General features: G+C 41.4%; 1 protein-coding gene and 1 long non-coding RNA gene across 2 annotated transcripts in view; one reads left to right on the top strand and one right to left on the bottom strand.

The window, feature by feature from the left end:
- Positions 1 to 20,001, bottom strand: part of LOC122663799 — a 77,248-nt gene that overhangs the window by 7,742 nt on the left and 49,505 nt on the right. Inside the window, exon 5 of the mRNA XM_043859443.1 lies at positions 8,531 to 8,655. The gene's annotated coding sequence lies outside the window, so the exon portion shown is untranslated. The remainder of the gene's footprint in view (positions 1 to 8,530; positions 8,656 to 20,001) is intronic.
- LOC122663800 lies at positions 1,184 to 8,523 on the top strand. The gene is made up of 3 exons (XR_006333223.1): positions 1,184 to 1,194; positions 3,369 to 3,378; positions 8,362 to 8,523. It is a non-coding gene; the product is annotated as an uncharacterized LOC122663800 (long non-coding RNA).

The following is a 20,001-nucleotide window of genomic DNA, read 5'->3' as shown; positions in this document are numbered from 1 at the left end:
AAGCTACTACACTGGCACCGCTGCTTGGGACATCCCTCTTTTCATGTTTTACATTCTCTGTTTCCTAATTTAGTTAAACATTGTGGTTTGGAATAGTTTAATTGTGACTTGTGAGATGTATGAATTTTCAAAGCACACTAGAAACTCTTATTTTCAAAGTGATAGTAATAGTAATGTTCCTTTCTCCATTATTCACTAATATTTGGGGTCCCTCTAGAATTGTTGATCGTAATGGGTTCAGGTGGTTCAATACTTTTATTGACAATTGCACACGTCTCACATGGGTTTACCTACTCCACAATAAGTTTGATGTGTTTTCTTGTTTTAAATTTTTTCATGCCATGCTCCGTACTCAGTTTAATGCTTCTGTCAAGGTCCTCTACAGTGATAATGGCACTAAATACCTTGACCATGAATTTCAGGAGTTCCTTTCTTCACATGGTATTCTCTCCCAAACCTCTTGTGTTCGGACACCTGAACAAAATGGCATCCCTGAAAGGAAAAATCGGCATCTCCGGGATGTGGCCTGTGCCTTGATGCTTACAACTGCTGTCCCAAAGCACTATTAGGGAGATGCTGTCCTTACTTGCCACCTACCTCATCAATCGGCTTTCCTCAAGTGTCCTAAACTTTAAGACACCTTTATCCTTTCTCCCTGACCCTGCTATTGCCACTTCCCTCCCTCCTAAAATCTTTGGGTGTGTTTGTTTTGCCCATAACTCATCCCCTTCTCAGTCTAAGTTGGATCCCCATGCTATTAAGTATATCTTCCTGGGTTACTCGGCTTCTCAAAAGGGTTATAAGTGTTATCACCCTCCTTCTCGCCGTCTCTATGTAACCATGGATGTCACCTTTCATGAGTTGGAACCTTGTTTCACGATACCTCTTTAGGGGGAGAGTCTTGAAGAAGAGCAATCGTGTCCTATGGTTATTGATGATTTTCTTGATGTTACTGATATTACAGTTCAGGGGGAGCCCCCAATTAACGGTAACAATGAGAAAGAAACTATTCCTGCCCCCTTGGAAGTAATAACTTACACTCGGAGTAGATCCAAGAACAATGAGACCATGAGAGACCAACCATTACCCACTGTAGCGCCTCCTCTAGATTCGCCCTCTCCATCAGGTAATATTTCTCCTATTTCTGATAATATACCTGACCCCGATGATCGTCTCATTGTCATAAGAAAAGGTGTTCACTCCTATACTCAACACCCTATTTCTCATTTTGTGTCTTATGAGTCTCTATCACCTTCCCATCTTGCCTTTGTTTCCTCCTTGTCTATTGTGTCTATTCCACAGGATTGGAAGGAAGCCATTAAAGATCCAAAGTGGAAGACTACCATGATAGAACAAATGCAAGCATTGGACAAGAATGGTACATGGGAACTTGTCCCTCGCCCAACAGGGAAAAATTAGTTGGCTACAAATGGGTATTTACATTCAAGCAAAGGACAAATGGTACTGTTGAGAGATACAAGGCTCGTCAAGTGGCTAAGGGCTTTACCCAAACCTATAGGATAGACTACCAAGAAACTTTTGCGCCCATGGCAAAAATGAACTCAGTCAAAGCTTTGTTGTCCTGTGCTACCAATCTGGGATGGAACCTGTAATAGCTAGATGTCAAGAATGCCTTCTTAAATGGAGACCTTAAAGAAGAGGTTTATATGGATTTGCCTCCTAGTTTTGGTTCCACCTCCTCGGCTGGCCGAGTATGTAGATTACGAAAGTCCCTTTTGGACTCAAACAATCCCCTAGGGCCTGGTTTAGTTGGTTCCTGAAAGCCATGAAGAAGTTTGGGTACCAACAAAGCCAAGCCAATCATACACTGTTTGTGAAGAGGAGTGGTTCCCAAATCACAACCATAGTCCGAAATCTCGCGAGATCTCGCCGAGATTCTCGGTTTTTCGAAAAACCGAGTTGAGATGGCAGTCGAGTGGAAAAAATACCATATCTCGGAGAGATCTCGGGTAATTTCTCGTTTCGGGTGAGTATGCAAATGGCTGAAGAGAAATTCAAAATCTCGCCGAGATCTCGGGTCATGGAGCAATATCTCGGGTCTCGGGTGGGTTTTTGACCCATTTTAGTTATAACTTATAAGCCATCTCGACAGAACTCTGCCGAGTTCTGTCAAGAGGCCTTTTTATCTCTCAAGCCTCTCTTCTTCTCTCAAATCCTCTCTTCCCTTCTTCATTTTTTGCTTGGATTCAAAGCTTTGGAAGATGATTTTGCTGCCAAACTGAAGATTGAAGCTCACTTTTGGAAGATTGATCAAGTTTTTGAAGGATTTTTGAAGGGTAACCCATTTTCCCTAAATCTATTTTTTTCAAATAAAATTGATGAAATCTTGGTAGATTCATGTGATTTTGATTTATGTTACACAACTTTGGCCGATCTATCACTTGATGGAGGCCGAATTTTTTTGGATTATTTAATTTTTTATTATAATTTCTGAAAAAAAAATGAATTTTTTCAAAAAAGAAATTAAAAAAAAAGGATAAATACTTATTGTTTGGATGTGATTTTGATATATGTTAAACAAGTTTGCATGCTCTACAGCCTCATGGAGTCATTTTTTTTTTCACCCATTAAAAAAAATATATTTTTTTTTCAGATTTAATAATAATATTATTAAAATAGTTTAAAAAATATATAACATTAAGGAAAAATACCTGTTTTTGTTGGAAAATTATGCACAACATTTGTACATAATGTCCAACTTCAAATGATGTCAAATACATCATTATGTTATAATATTTTATATTTGAAGGTATAATTATTTTTAATAAAAATTATTTTTAATTAATAAATAAATACTAGGGTTAGGGAATAAATAAGAGATAGGTATTTGATTGTTCTAATAGCTTCATATTATGTTTAATAGTTATGAATACAATACTTTAAGTGTTTAATACTTTACTTTAAGTCTGTAATAGTTACTAATACATGTTTTTTTATGTAACAGTGTAAAAAATAAGATATTTCTTACACAATAGGGGATATAGCATGGCTACATGGAGTCCCGATGTCTGAGGACAAAAAGAAGTCAAAGTGTAACTACTGTGGAAAGATTCTAAATTCTAGAGGAGCAACTAGACTAAAGGAACATTTGTCTGGTCTGGGCAAGGATGTTGCCAAATGCCGAAATGTTCCAAGCCAAGTGAAACTGGCAATGGCACAAAACTTGAGAGGAGTACGAACAAAGAAAGCTGAGAGGGAAAGACAACAAATAGCTTTTGATGAGGCAGTTCTATAGAGGCCAGGTATAGAGATCTGTGGAGGAGTAGGAGATGAGACTAAATATAAGCCTACACCTGGTGAGTTCGAATCAGAGGCTGAATGGAGGATTTACCAGCAGATTGACAGAGAGTAGGCAAAGTTTTCATTTTGAGAATATAAGAGCATATGAGCAAGCAAGAGGAGCTAGTGGATCTGGCTCAGCTGCACCAGTGCAACAAGATGAGAGGAGGAGAAGCACTGGCACAAGAGATATCCCATGGCCCCAAGCCCTACCACGAGCACGTTCCCCAGATACCATTTTTGAGCAGGATCCATCTACCTTTTGGCAACAAGATGCCTTCCAGCCAACTATCCCACAAGTGTTTGGTGGTAAACAAGAGGAAGCACGGAAAGCCTTCAGCAAGTTCATGCTATACAATGGCATTCCAGCTAATGTAGCACAAGGAACATATTATAATGCATTTCTTGACGCTGCAGGGAGGGCTGGCCCAGGATGGAAGGGGCCTACACCATATGAGTTATACAATGTATATTTGCCTAAAGAGGTAGAGGAGCTGAAAGAGTACATAGAGGGTCTGAAGCCAAGGAGGGACACATATGGGGTTACTCTTATAGCTGATGGTTGGACTGGACCTACTAGACAGTCCATTATAAATTTCATGGTGAGTTGTAATCGGAAGACTGTCTTCTTGAAGTCTGTTGATGCATCAAAGCATGTAAAGGATGCATCATATTTGTATAAGCTACTGAAGCAAGTGGTGGAGGAAGATATAGGAGCAAATAACGTTATCCAAATTGTGACAGATAACGGTTCTAATTTTAATAAGGCTGGAGAGAAATTGATGAACAAGAAGAATAAGAGGATCCGCCTCTTTTGGACTCCATGTGCAGCCCATTCTATTGATTTAATGCTGAAGGACATGGGGAAAAAAGCTTTGGTGGCTGGTGTGGTCAATAGGGCAAGGCAAGTGACCACCTTTGTGTATAACCATGGTTATGCTTTAGCCATGATGAGGGAAAAATGCAAGGGGTATTTAGTGAGGCCTGGTGTCACTCAATGTTCCACCAATTACATTGCATTGAAGAGCTTTCAAACGAAGATGGTAGGTCTGAGGTCAATGTTTGCAAGTGAACAATGGTTTACTTGGCCAGGTTTTAGGACAGAAGAAGGGAAGGTAGCACAACAGACCATTACAAGTGATCAATTTTGGAAGGACTTGTATAAAGTTGTTGTCATATTAAAGCCAGTGGTGGCAGTACTAAGGATGGTTGACACGAAGAAGAAGCCTACCTTGCCCCACATATATTTTGCCCTGCAGAAGATGAAGGAAATGGTCCGAGCTGCAATACCCCGAAGTGCTCGCTCATACATTAACATCATTGATGAGCGATGGGATAAGCTCTTGAGTCATCCTTTGCATAAAGCTGGTGAGTTCAACACTTCAACATACTTTAAACTTTATATGAGTTTTTACATTTACATATTCAAAACTCAAAAGTATTAAGTCACTAACAACTTATATTTGTGGTTTCCCCTTTACTAGCATACTATTTGAATCCAAAGTACCAATACTTGCATAATCTTAGGCTAGACACGGATTTGTTACTGGCAGTTGAAACTGTTATTGAGAAGTTGGAGGTCAATGCCAAGACACAATCTGACTGCAATAATGAGGTGAGAGTATGGGACTTTATTACTTTGGTAGTAAGTAAAGGAATGTAATTACTAAATAGCAAATACTAATGCCTCTAACACTGTTTGAAATTTAAAATGAAAATAGATCAAATTCTTCAGAGAGGCCTCAGCAAGTTTCAGTCGAAAAGCTACAGTGGAGGGTAGACAAAAGTCAAACCCTAGTAGGTGGCAATGTGGCATGACATTACATTTATGAACTATAATTTTATCCCTTTAGAATGCACATATTCTTAATATTCTATGTTTATAATGCAGTTGATTGGTAGGTGCTTTATGGTACAAGTTCACCCAACCTGAGGAAGGTAGCAATCAAAGTACTCTTACAAACTTGTTCATCCTCTGGGTGCGAGCGCAACTGGAGTACATTCGCATTGATACACTCAAAGAGGCAGAACAGATTGGGTAGTCAACGACTGGAGCAGCTGGTGTATGTGCATTATAATATAAGACTAAGGATGAGGCACATACGTGAAGAATTTGAGAAAAATGACAAAGATCCCATCGAGCTAGCCAACATATTCCAGGAGGACTCTGATGATGATGAGGATCCTCTATTCCAATGGGTGAGGGATCGTGGTGCACCAGAGATGGATGAGCCTGGAGGTAGGCCCGACTCCACCATTACGTCTGTAACCGGTACAGATGTTGACGACTATATGTCTCAAGAGGGGCATGCACATTCTCAGTCACCGAGACCTTTTGAGGATGCAACAGGAACTGCTCCTGATGATGATGATGACGGTGGTGGTGATGACCTTACTGGTGGTGATGCTGGTAGTGGTGGTGGTGGTGGTGGCATGCAGAGTGGTGGTTATTATGATGATCGTCATGAGGGGATACGCAAGCAATACCAGTATGATGTGAGAACGCAGGAGGACCCCGTACGTTTCACAGGTGAGTCTCAGTTTACACATGCCACACAAGATCAAGACCATGGTGGCCACAGCAAAACGTACAAGAGAAGGACGGGTCGCAAGTTTTGGAAGCATGACTATGGATACTGGTAGTGAGCATCAGTCGTGGCAATCATATCAACCTCATCATCACTATGATTATGGCGAGCAGAGCACCGGTTCTGAATATAGTGCCTATGGTCAGTTTGGCCAGTCAACACATGCGTATGATTATCAAAGCAGTGAGTCTGGCATTGGGTCCAGCATTGGGTCCACATTCCCAGTCCCATACATTCCTCAATATGACAGTAACATAAGCAGTGGATCTCAACCTTCATGGCAACGGTCTAACGCCACTATGGAACAGCTATACCCTAGGATAGGGGTCTTAGCATATGTGGATGAGAACTCTTATATGAATGCTGTGGAGAACTATATGCAACAGTGGAGCAACAATATGTCATGGGAAGACTATGTTGGACAAATGGGGAATGAATATGTGATTCAATCTCATTTTATGTGATGATAGTTGTAACTTGTAACATTGTTAAGTTTGAGCAATTTGATGTATCACTTATTCACTTTAACATTTGTAATGCTTATTAAGTTGTTTTCCTATTAATTGAATGTTTTGTTTGAGTCCTATATACATAAATTATGTCATTAATGTATATAGTATGCTATTTTAATACGTCGTCGCCTACCAACTAAGGGTCCGATGTAAAAGTCCTATTTGGACTTTGTTTTTGCAAAATCTGATAATGCCATTGTGTTTAAATGACCTAAAATAGGTTGTATACCGATTTTCAGACCCAAAAGAGGTCTAAAACCCACCGAGATGGGCTTCCGAGTTGAAAAAAAAAAATGCACAAACTCGCCGAGATCTCGGCTCAACTCGGTTTTAGGCTGGGCCGAGATGGCTCCGAGACCCGAGTTTTTGAACCTTGATCACAAACAACTCTTATTGTATATGTAGATGACATCATGATCACTGGGAACAATGCAACTGAGATCTCTCACCTTAAAAATCTGCTAGCCACTGAGTTTGAAACCAAGGATCTAGGGCCTCTCCGGCATTTTCTTGGGATTGAAGTCGCAAGATCTGATAAGGGGATTTTAATTTCTCAATGAAAATATGTCCTGGACTTCCTTAGTGAAACAGGAATGCTTTGTTGTAAGCCTGCTGATTCCCCTATTGAGGTTAACCATTAGTTATATAGTGTTGTGGGCAACCTAGTTGACAGAGAGCAGTACCAGAGAGTTGTTAGTCGGTTGATCTACTTATCCCATACCAGGCCTGACATTACCCCTATGCTTTAGGTATTGTAAGCCGCTTCCTTCATGACCCCCGGATATCTCACCTTGATGCAATGCATCGGATTTTAAGGTACCTGAAGTCTGCCCCTAGAAAAGGTATTATCTTTCTAACAATGGGAACCTGAGGCTAGAGACTTTTATTTATGCCGATTGGGCTGGTTCCATCGATGATAGGAGATCTACCTCTGGCTATTGCTCTTTCCTTAGAGGTAATCTGATCACATGGCGTAGTAAGAAACAGTCTGTTGTCTCACGCTCCAGTGCTGAAGCAAAGTATCGTGCTATGGCTCAAGGCATTTGTGAACTGATGTGGCTGAAAGGGTTGTTGATTGGTTTGGATGTTACCACTGAAGCTCTCATGCGTCTCTATTGCGACAACAAAGCCGCGATCAGCATTTCCCATAACCAATTCAGCATGACAGGGCAAAGCACATTGAGATTGATCGGCACTTCATCAAAGAGAAGATAGAACAAGGCCTTATCTGTATTCCTTTTGTCAATTCTATTAATCAGCTGGCCGATGTGTTCACAATTGGATTAAATTGTAAAGGGTTTCACCCAATAGTCTCCAAGTTGGGCATGTATGATATATTTGCACCAACTTGAGGGGCAGTGTTGAGATCCGTGGGATTAGCATCTTATCATTTTACATTAGGCTACATGAGGGTTTTATATTATTTTTCCCTATTCCGTTTTTACCCTCTTGGGTTGTAATCTCATTATAAATAAAGAGGACCTCTGTCACAAGTGACAAGTCAAATTATTCTCCTCACTTTGATTCCGAACTAAATGGCATGGTAAAAAATTGACGAAACCAACTAATAAATGCACAGTATTATATGGCACAATAGGATGATACCACCACTGCTGTTAACCATTTATAGAGGAAAAGTAGTGGCTTGCCTAGTCATATTTCTTTCAGCCTCTTGATCCACTCTTTAAGGCAAGCAATGTAATTTTCTCCTTTTAGCTAAAGATCGGGGCATATGTGGAGGTAAGACCATATATCATATTTCTCTCGTCTAGTTTGTACTTTCTTTTTTATCATTAAAGTCTAAAACTTCTTAACCGACTAAAACATAAGCAGAAGTACCCCTCAAATTGACATCACATGATCGCCAAATGCAATTCCGTACAAATTATTAATTCAACTCTAAGGTGGAATGACAACAAATTCATGATCAGAATACACACCTCAACAAATTGCAGTCCAAGAGGAATTAATTAGGAAACACAACCTATATAGGAGGAAGCTTGAAAGTGAAGGTAAAACAATTCAAACCATAATGTATCACATGCAGACCTCTCAAGACATAGGCACATAGCTTGAATTGATATCAATAAACTAAAGATAAAATCATGCATTAAAAGGTGCAGATTGTACTTGATAAGTGTGCAATTCAACATGGTGAACTGTGGGTCCAACTTGCTGCGCCCATTCTATCACCCTTCTCAGCTTCCCTTTAGTGGTTTTCCCAACTCGACAAGCTGCCAGTAAGTCATCTACGCCTATATAATTGTATAATAGTATAACTCACTTATGAAAGTGGTTAATACAAATTGTAGGACATACAAATAATTAGACTGGGAAATGCTCTTGGAGATGAGTAAGGTGTCGGAAGACTCTTGGACTTCCAGTAGAATTTTTTTTTTAAATAGTACCATCCCAATATGTGCAAAGAAGAACCTAGCCATCTTTGAGCAACCTGATATTAACGGAAGCTTGTGTACTCTGGGGACTTACCTCCACAACTTTCCTTTTAAACACCCCCCCACCCACCCAAAAAAAACGAGAGAGAAAAATAAAATAAAAAATAAAGCCTCGTACTACTATGAATCTGATACCAAGAAAAATTAATTGAATAATTGAAATCAATACACATCCACCACCCAGATTTCATGGTCATAAATCCAAGCAAAACCAGAATTAAAAATAAGAAATTGGTCAAGATGAAAGTCCAAATGAGGACTCAGGGAATGTCTGTACTTTGGGTTACGCAAACTGAACACCCAGTTTTATAGTTGGATTTATTTAAGAAACAAAACCACTGAATTGCCTTCATCGCTAATTTCAGAATATTTAGAAACTGAACCGATCAAAGAAAATAATTCTCTAAAGTGGTTAGAAGCAACATTCCTTCTGGTATGTATCATTTAATTCCTTGTCATCCAGTCAGTTGGATATTACTTCTATGATAATAATTATCTATAATAGATAAAAAGAATAAAATTATGAAAACCAAAATAAAAGTTCATGTTCAAATACCTGCTTTTAGTTTTACCAAAATAAAAGAAGGAAAAAAGGACGTACCCAGTGCACAAGGCTCCCGCCATTGCGGGGTCTGGGGAGGGTCATAATGTACGCAGCCTTACCTCTGCTTTCGCAAAGAGGCTGTTTCCAGACTTGAACGTGACCACTTGGTCACAATGGAGCAACCTTACCATTGCACCAAGGCCCAGTTGAGATTTAGGTAATGGATGTAAGGTAAGAAAGAAGAAGAAGATAGAAGAAGAAGAGAAGAAGAAGATGAAGAAATGGAGAGAGAGAATTCGGTGGAAAGTTGTGTGTTAGAGAGAATGTCTCTCACACACCTATATTACTTCACTAATGAGAATAGAAGTATAGAACAAATTACATACTCCTCCCTAGGGAGGTAAAAGGGAAAAGGAGAATTACAATATAAGGCAACTAGTAAACTAACTAGTCCCTAAAATACCCTTACAACATATAAACTCTAACACATATAAACTCTAACACTCCCCCTCAAGCTGGAGAATAAATATCATGCATTCCCAGCTTGCATAATAGGGTACCAAACTGGAAAGAAGAAAGCCCTTTGGTAAAGATGTCCGCCAATTGATCACCTATCTTCACAAAAGGAGTGCAAATACAGCCAGATTCTATTTTCTCCTTGATGAAATGCCGATCCACTTTGATGTGCTTAGTTCTATCGTGTTGTACCGGATTGTGAGCAATGCTTATAGCTGCCTTGTTGTCACAATAGAGCCGCATAGGATCATTTGCAGCAAACCCTAACTCTTGAACTAATCGCTTCAGCCATTTAAGTTCACAAACTCCATGTGCCATTGTCCTAAATTCTGCCTCTGCACTGGATCTAGCTACAACAGGTTGTTTCTTGCTTCTCCATGTAACCAAATTACCACCAACAAATGTGCAATAACCAGAAGTAGATCTTCTGTCTGAGATGGATCCAACCCAATCAGCATCTGTAAAGCCCTCTATCCTCAGGTGATCATGCCTAGCATACAATAGTCCATTCCCTAGGGAGGACTTCAAGTATCTAAGTATACAGTAAACAGCATCCAAGTGCCCACTTTTGGGGGCATGCATAAACTGAATCACAACCCCCACTGCATAAGAAATATCTGGGCGAGTCATAGATAGGTAGATGAGTTTCCCCACTAACCTCTGGTACTTCCCTGCATCAACAAGAGGGAAACCACAATCTTCTCCTAGTTTGTGATTTTGCTCAGAGCTCACTAGTTTGCAGCCCAACATCCCTGTCTCTTTCAACAAGTCAAGAACAAACTTCCTTTGATATATGTTGATGCCTTTCTTGGACCGAAACATCAATTCCCAAAAAATACCTCAAGGGACCCAAATCTTTAATCTCAAACTGTTGAGCCAAGTAAGACTTCAGTCTAGCTAACTCAACACTGTCATTACCAGTCATAATAATGTCATCGACATAGACTATAAGGGCTGTAATGGTACCATTACCACTCCGGGTAAATAAGGTATGGTCAGCTTGACTTTGAGAGTATCCATTCTTCAAAATAGCCTGCCTGAACCTCTCAAACCATGCTTTTGGAGACTGTTTGAGACCATATAAAGCCTTCTTGAGGAGACACACCTTGCCTTCAGCTGAAGGGAACTTGAAGCCAGGAGGAGGCTGCATGTATACTTCCTCCTCTAAGTCACTATGGAGGAACGCATTCTTCACATCCAACTGGAATAGGGGCCAATCCCTATTGGCTGCCAATGATAAGAGAACCCGAATAGAATTGTGTTTAGCTACAGAAGCAAATGTCTCTTGATAATCAATCCCATACACTTGACTATAACCTTTGGCCACCAATCTTACCTTGTACCTCTCAACTACACCATCAGACCTATACTTGATTGTATAGACCCACCTGCATCCGACTGGGACTCTTCCCCTGGGAAGATCTACTAATTTCCAAGTACCGTTCTTCTCAAGAGCCATCATTTCCTCAAACATGGCTTACTTCCACTTTGGGTCATATATAGCTTCAGTGAGATTCCTGGGAATGGAATCAGAAGAAAGAGCAACAGTGAAAGCAAGACTTGTGGGAGAGAGAGCATCATAGGAAACAAACTAGGAAATAGGGTTAGTACAAACTCCCTTTCCTTTTCTGACAGCAATCGGAAGGTCTAAATCAGAAGGAGGAGAAGGGATATCACCAGAATGAGGTTGGTGGAGCTCAGGATGAGGATCCAAAGAGGGCTCTTGGCAGGTCTTCTGTCTTGTATTATGCAAGCCTTCACCTCTTTTGTATGTAATGTGGTAATCTTTCTGATTACCAGAACCATTTTCAACAATAGCCCCTTCTGTTTCATTGCTAGCATCATCACCTAAATGAGTATCAGTATCAACAACAGCCCCTTCTTTGTGTTTCCCAATATCAAACAGAAATGGAGAAGTAGGCAAAGGTGGATAGAAAGGGATAGAAACAGCCTCTTCATTTTCACTATTCTCCCCCTGAAGAAGTAAAGAAAGGAATAGATTCAAAGAAGGTAACAACTTTAGAGAATGTCCGTCTGGAAGAGGGATGGTAGCACTTATACCCCTTGGTAGAGGAGGAGTATCCAAGAAAAATACATTTGAGTGCTTTGGGGTCAAGCTTGGTCCGAGCACATTTATTGACATGGACATAGCAGACACACCTAAACACCTTAGGAGGAAGAGAGAAAGCAGAAGTCTGAGGAGACAACAAGTCTATAGGGGATTTCGAGCCAAGAAGTTTAGAGGGCATGCGATTGATTAAAAAGGCAGCAGTAAGAAGGGCTACAGACCAAAAAGTCTTAGGAACATGCATGCCAAACAGGAGACTCCTAGTCATTTCCAACAGATGGCGATTTTTCCTTTCTGCCACCCCATTCTGTTAAGGGGTATTAACACAGGCAACTTGATGGATAATGCCATAATCAATAAAAAACTGTTGAAGCCCCCCATACATATACTCCTCCCCTTTATCAAAACAAACAATTTGAATGCGAGTATGAAACTGGGTACAAATAAACTGATAAAAAATTTTAAAGGCATCATAAACATCACTTTTTTTCTTCATCATGTAGGTCCAAGTGGACCGGGAATAGTCATCAACAAAGGAAACAACATAACGGCAGCCAGACAGAGAAGTAGTGGGAGAGGGTCCCTAAACATCAGAGTGCACAATATGGAAAGGAACATCAGATCTATGACCATGATAAGGATAAGGAGAACGACAATGTTTGGCAAATAAATGGGGTTCACACTTAAACACATGGGAAGAAGGAATGGAAGAAAACAAGTGGGGTAATTTTGCCCTCATAATACCAAAAAAAGGGTGACCCAAACGTTGATGCCACAACATCACAGAGCCAACATTACTATTGTCATTACACCCACAAACATATGACTGAGCAGTCGTAAGAGAAGATGGTCCTGTATCAAGAAGGTAGAGTCCCTTTTCCTCACGGCCTCTGCCAATTACCCTCTTTGTCACAAAATCCTGAAAAACATAATGAGACAGAAAGAAAGTAACAGAACAATTCAAGGATTTGGTTAGATGGCTCACAGATAGGAGATTAGTATGAAATTGAGGAACATGTAGAACAGAGTCAAGAGAGAGAGATGAAGTAACACAGACACTACCTTTACCAGAAATGGAAGAATAGGAACCATCAGCAACTCTAACCTTTTCCTGACCATAATAAGTAGAGTAAGAGTCATAACACTGAGATATGCCAGTCCTATGGTCAGTGGCTCCAGAGTCAATGACCCACATAGAGGTAGTAGAAGGGCCAAATGTAGAGGCCTGTAAAGTGGAAGCTGGCAGTACACCAGTGTCTGTCTGTAGTCCATATGGAGGTCGCATAGGTGTATCCTCAGTCAACAAGATGTATGCTCTGGCTCCCCCTCTTCTGCTGTCTGGTATACCAGGGGGATAACCATGAAGTGTCCAACATCTCTCTCGCGTGTATCCAAACTTCCCACAGTGGTCACAGCAGAACCTATCTCTGTCATTTCCTTGGGGTGGACCCTGGCCTCTTCCTCCAAGAGCTGACATAATGTAAGAATCAACAAAGAAAAGGAAATGATACTCAAATCCAATGGGGAGTACACTTCTCAACCCAAGAAAGAAGGCAGTCCAGCCGTCAAACAAAGTGAACAACACAAAGATCAAAGAGATGCAACACCACAACTGGAGAAGCTCAAACCACTTTCCTTATCAACAGAAAGCAGTCCCACTTCGAAAGAATAATATTCAGCTCAAATGGGAAGACCACATTTAACCCAAATACAGAGACAAATCAGCAATTGATTCCACCACAAGCAAATGTACTATGTTTACCTTAGCTTCACTCCATAACAATCAAGAACACTCAAATAAAATACTCCTTCAACCAACAGCAACCATGCAACACACCACAAGGCTGTATAGATGAAACAAAGAGGTAAACCAGAAGCTGTAAAGAAGACAACTATGTTCTACAACCATTCCATATCACTAGCCGATTCCCTAAGGACCTTAAAGGATGCCTCTGGGCGATTCTAACAAGCCTGCTCCCACTGTAAAATATGTTGGAATAAGGGAGAATCGAAAGAAAGAAAGGAAGTGCTGGTGGTACTGTAGCAGCAGCACAAACATGAGTTACAGATCTTGAGCTTTCTCCCTTTGCAACTAGGCTTTTGGAAGCTTGAAAGAGGAGCCTAGGGCGACTCCAATGAACCAAGATTGGACTTGAACAAATGTAGGGTGAAGAAGAGACAAGCTATACACGGAGAAGCTGGCGGTAACCAAGTCTGAACATTCCTTTGTTGATTTGGGATTCAAATAGTCAAATCTTCACCTGAATACCTCTGTTGGTGTTTCCATAGTCTTCATCTAGGCATATGGCATGTTTCTTTCAAGGTTTTTCACATAGCAGTCCCTTCCTTGGAACCCCTTTGTAACCTAGGGTTCCAAAGAGAGGGAGAGAAGAAGGAGAACAGGTAGAACGACTCTCAAACCAGAATCAGAGAGTGCTCTGATACCAAGTTGAGATTTAGGTAATGGATGTAAGGTAAGAAAGAAGAAGAAGATAGAAGAAGAGAAGAAGAAGATGAAGAAATGGAGAGAAAGAGAATTCAGTGGAAAGTTGTGTGTTAGAGAGAATGTCTCTCACACACCTATATTACTTCACTAATGAGAATAGAACAAATTACATACTCCTCCCTAAGGAGGTAAAAGGGAAAAAGAGAACTACAATATAAGGCAACTAGTGAACTAACTAGTCCCTAAAATACCCTTACAACATATAAACTCTAACAGGCCCGCCCTCAACAATAAAAGAAGAAACAAAAACCTAATTAGAGAACCACAAAAAGATGAGTAAAAAGGTAGTATCTTGCAGCCTCTAGAGTTACTCAGACCATACTCTGGACACATGGTAAGCCTCTAGAGTTACTCTAGACCATATTCTGAACTCATTATATCTCCTTCAATTTGCACTAGATCTTCATTCCAAAGAAGTTAATTGTGTCTGACTTCTTTTGGGAAAATCACTTACAAGGCTCCATCCAGTTGGATCTAAATGTTATAATAAAAAATTTTAAGCAAAAACCAATAACATTAATGAAAACACTAATAACACAGTATGACCTCGAATAGAGCTGATTGGGGGGCAAGGATCCGTGTAGTCAACCCCATTTAATTGGGCTAAGGCTGAGTTGTTGTTGTACTAAGATCTAATGTAGTAATTGCAAAGTGAAGAAAAATATTTTGTCACACTTTCTACAAAAATCTGTCATTTTGTTGAAAATTTTGGTGGTGTAGATCGAAATATGAAGAAAAAAAAGACCAAAACACTGTTCATGGTACTGTTTACATAAACAGTATCACAGCCCATATTTGCCTTGTGTGGGGATGCTTTTTAGAAGATCTTGTGGGCTCATCAAGTGGAGAAAGTGATGTAGATTCTGGCCAGAGGAAGAGACAAAAGACCCATCGAACCAGGCCCCTTTTTGGGCCAGAGATGGACCAGCTCGAGCCAGCCAAGCAGGACCAACTCGGGCCAGCCAAGCAGGGATCTATTTTGCTCCACGATTTTGAGAGGATTCTCCTTTGACCAGTCAGCTAGGATTAGTGCACTTAAGTAGTTTATACATTTATTAGTTTCTAATTTGTTCCTTGCATGTGGCTGAATTATAAAGCCTAGTAGTTTAATTTAGTTACTGTTGTAATATGGGTTCAAGGGTAGAATTATCTTAAGGGTATTTTTGCCCTTGTACCCATTCCAGAATGTTCTTCTCTTCATTATAAATAAAGATGGTTGTAGTCACTCTAACTCAAGCCAGTATTCGCGGAATTCAACATGGTATCAGAGCCAAAAATATTCCGGAGATATGGGAATTAAGTTTTTTTCCTTTTTTTCTTTTTTTTCTCTCTCTCTCTTCTCCTTCGTGATTCTGCCCTAAGGACAGACACCACCGCAGGCCCTCCTCCACCACCAACCGCCACCTCCGCAAGGCCCCGCCAGCCCCCGCAGGCCTCTCCACCACCTTCCACCACCCCCTCCAGTCCCGCAGGCCTCTCGCCCATTTTTTTTTCTCCCACGAGAGGCTTCTCCCTTCCTTGCCGTTAGTTTTTTACCCACCCTTGGTGGTGAGTTGACTCCCACCGAGGGTTTTTTACCTTCCCTACTTATGTTATGAATTTTTTGAGGATTTATTTCTGCATTTTTTTTATACCAGCCACCAAGGTTTAAAGTATCGGTATTAGATATCGTATCGGTCAGACGATTTTAAGAGACGTATCGTATTGTATCGTATCGGAGATACGTATCGATCGGTGTAGAAACGCATGAAAATGAACAAAATACACATGGAAATACATTTTTTGACACAAACAACAATATAAACAAGCAATATATGTCATATATCATGCACATACACTAAGAATTGTGAATAATGTATATAACTAGACAAGTGCGGCACTTGTAAATTGTTATAAAAGATGAGATTTCTTACATGCAGAGTCACTCTATTGCCATGAAGAATGTCGGGGTGGATCAAACTCATGTCTGTAATGGTCTTTAAGAATAAGAGCAACTAGGATGATGATGTGTACTAACCGAACATAAGCACAATACTGACCCTTAAGGAAAAGCCATTTTCGATTTTGGGTGAATAATGGTGGATTTGACTTCAAATGTTTGCAAATGTATACAAAGCATGCATCTAATAGTTAGTTGAACCTATTCTCCTTGAAACATAGCAAAAAACACAAGAACTAAAATGCAAGATTTGAAGCAAAAGATCAAGTTTTTTGAAAAAAACCTACGTTTTTCCCTTCAAGTGTTGATTATTTCTTGTATTCCAAAGATTTGAGTGCGACGTGGATCCGACCCAACCCGACATATTTTGTAGTGCATACACTGCATATTATAACTGACATTGTTCCTGTTAGAATATTAGCATTCCATTAATCACAGAGGTTTAGGGATTACCTGAACCGAATGGAATCGCAGCGGAAGGGATGATCAAAGGCGGCTTACAGTTACGAGCACAACGCGATCTCTACAGGCTTCTCCTCGAAGAGGAACTCCACACCACAAAACCCTAGGCAACTGAATGGAAACCCTAGGATAACACATACTTGAAGGAGGGAGAGATCTAATTAATTAATACACTCCTAGGGTTTATGCCTTATATCTATATATAGGCTAAACCTTGGGATCGGCCAATCAAAGGAGGGATCGGTCACTTAAGTGACCGTCCCTCTCTCTCTCTCATTTTTGGCTCGGCCGGCCTGCCCCATGTGGGCGGACCAGCTGGGCCTCAGGCCCATCTCCGATTTACATCTCCCACTCGTCTACACAGGGCGCATATATTATGCATTCAAGTTTCTCTCATTCTGTGTTATCCTCCATACAGGTAATGGGGCGTGCGACCTGTCGAGATGATACAAGGTAGGAGTACTATATCAAACTTCCATCTAGCCAACATAGTACATCACTCTCAAAAGTCTTGAAATACCCCAAACGATCCACTTGCACCCGATCTAACACTCTCGACCCCTCATGATGAGCAGTGTTAATCCTTGGTATGTAATGTACTCATAACTGCGTCGATCACAAATACGACACGTCGTCGGGCAATGAGTCACATAACAAAGGTGCAACGTCCAATTGTTTTCCCTGAGCCCCTCATGTCAATCCAAATATCCCCAACAGCTTTCCCAATCGCCTCCCGTTGGACTGCATCATCCATGGCCCTAAGGAGAACGTCAAAGTAGCGTTATTGGGTGTCTTTTTCATGACATTGTCTCAGGTAATAAGGGTACTGTGGGATTAATATAATCCACGTGGCTCACACAGTGACGAAGCAGGGATCCATTCGGTCACTCTCACTATTGGTCGTCATGAGCACATGCAGTATGATGTGCATGCTATGGCATAACTCCCACAAGGGTGGGCATGTCACTCGCAATAAATAAACGCCATATAGATCTTAGTCTAGTCGCTTCTCCAAGCGCCTAACCTGAGTCTCTAGTGCAGTCACCCTCATGGTTTCTGCCTAGAACCTCACATCTGGCTTCTAACAGGCTACTTGGAAGTGTGGTGTCTTCCAAGTTGGACCAAGTAAAGGTCTCATCTTAGCTCTAACTAAGGCGCCATAGAGCACACATGCTCATGGGCTCATCTCGCTCGCTACACCCCAGAGCCAAGGCGAATCACCCGTGTGAGTGGGTCGATTCTAAGCCTGATGACATCTTTACAAACAATGAATGTATACACACAAGATTACTCAAACAAATATATGCTCATCAATAAATGTAAGAGAAATACAGATAAATGTCCATCACAAACAAAGTGGTCTCAAAGCAAATACATATCAGATCCGCCTGAGTCCCAAGTTCCTAACGTGAACTAGGAAAACATCTCTGGCAATGGGCTTAGTCAATGGATCAGCCAACATATTGCCAGTGGAGATATGCTGCAGAACCACTTCACCTTGCGCTCCCATGTCTCGAATGTAGTGATACCGTATGTCAATGTGCTTGGCTCTACCATGGAACTTGGGGTCCTTCGCAAATGCAAGCGCCGCCATCACAAGTGTATAAGCACAGCGTCGTCTGAGTGAGCAGAAACGCTAAGTCTCTGCAAGAACCTCCTGAGCCAAACGGCCTCCTGTACTGCTACTGAACATGCGACGTACTCCGACTCCATCGTAGATAGGACGATGCAGGTCTGTTTCTTGGTACTCCAAGTGACAGCCCCGCCTCCCAAGACAAACGCATACCCCGAAGTGGACTTGCACTCGTCTCTATTACTAACCCAATCAGCATCACTGTAGCCTCTCAGTCTCAAGTCTGAACCACTGAAGGTGAGCGAGAGGTCTGCAGTGCCACGTAGGTATCGAAGTATCCTCTTTATTGCCTGCCAATGAGCTAGCCTTGGGTTACTCTGGTAACGGCTCACCATGCCAACGGCAAAGCAAATATCTGGACGCGTGCACATCATCGCATACATCAGACTGCCTACTGCCGCTGCATAGGGTATTTTGGACATTTGGTTTCTCTCTTCATCACTCTTAAGGCATTGGTCTAGGCTCAAAGTGCATGCCTTATCCATTGGAGTGTCAACGGGTTTCAAGTTGCTCATATGAAACCGCTCCAGGACTTTCTTTATGTAAGTCTCTTGAGACAAACTAAGTAGTCTCCTAGTGCGATCCCTCACAATCTTCACGTCCAACACAAAGTTAGCCTCACCCATGTCCTTCATCTCAAAAGTAGAGGACAGCCACTCTTTAGTGGCAACAATCATTTCAATGTCATACCCAGCCAACAAGATGTCGTCAACATACAATGATAGGATAAGGAACCCCGCCTTGGACCGTTTAACATACACACAGTGGTCCTCTTCAATCATGTCAAAACCCGTAGTGGTAATGGCATGGTGAAATCTAATGTACCACTGCCTAGACGATTGCTTAAGACCATAGATGGAACGTTTGAGACGGCATACTTTGCGCTTATGTCCCTTCTTCTCAAAGCTCACAGGCTGAGCCATAAAGATCTCCTCGTCCAATTCTCCATTAAGAAAAGCAGTTTTAACGTCCATTTGGTAAAGTTTCAAATCCAACTTCGCAACAATAGCTAGAATTAGGCGTATTGAGGCCATTCTCACCACAGGGGAGAATGTCTCAGCATAGTCTATACCCTCCTTTTGGGTATATCTCTTCGCCACAAGACGTGCCTTATACTTGTCAATTGACCCATCTGCCTTTCGCTTGACCTTTAGGACCCACTTGTTCCCGATGGCCTTACGCCCAGGTGGAAGATCAACTAACTCCCAGACTTGGTTCTTACCCATACAACTCAACTCATCTTCCATAGCAGCTTGCCACATTTCCTTAGCTGGAGAAGAGAGCGCCTCACTCACTGAGGCTGGCTCATCCTCATCCCTCGGGACACTGACAAGGGCAGCGTCCCCTTCAATCTCAAAACGACGTCGGGGAACGTATCCACGTGCGCTCTTATGAGCAGAGGGTTCTTGACCCGTGGGTTTTGCGCTTTCATTAGGTAGTGCACTCCCACTGGGCTGATGATCACTCTCACCCTCTC

Source organism: Telopea speciosissima, chromosome 6 (assembly GCF_018873765.1).
Source record: "Telopea speciosissima isolate NSW1024214 ecotype Mountain lineage chromosome 6, Tspe_v1, whole genome shotgun sequence".
Classification (NCBI taxonomy): domain Eukaryota; kingdom Viridiplantae; phylum Streptophyta; class Magnoliopsida; order Proteales; family Proteaceae; genus Telopea; species Telopea speciosissima.
This window is presented reverse-complemented; position numbering and strand designations above follow the sequence as displayed.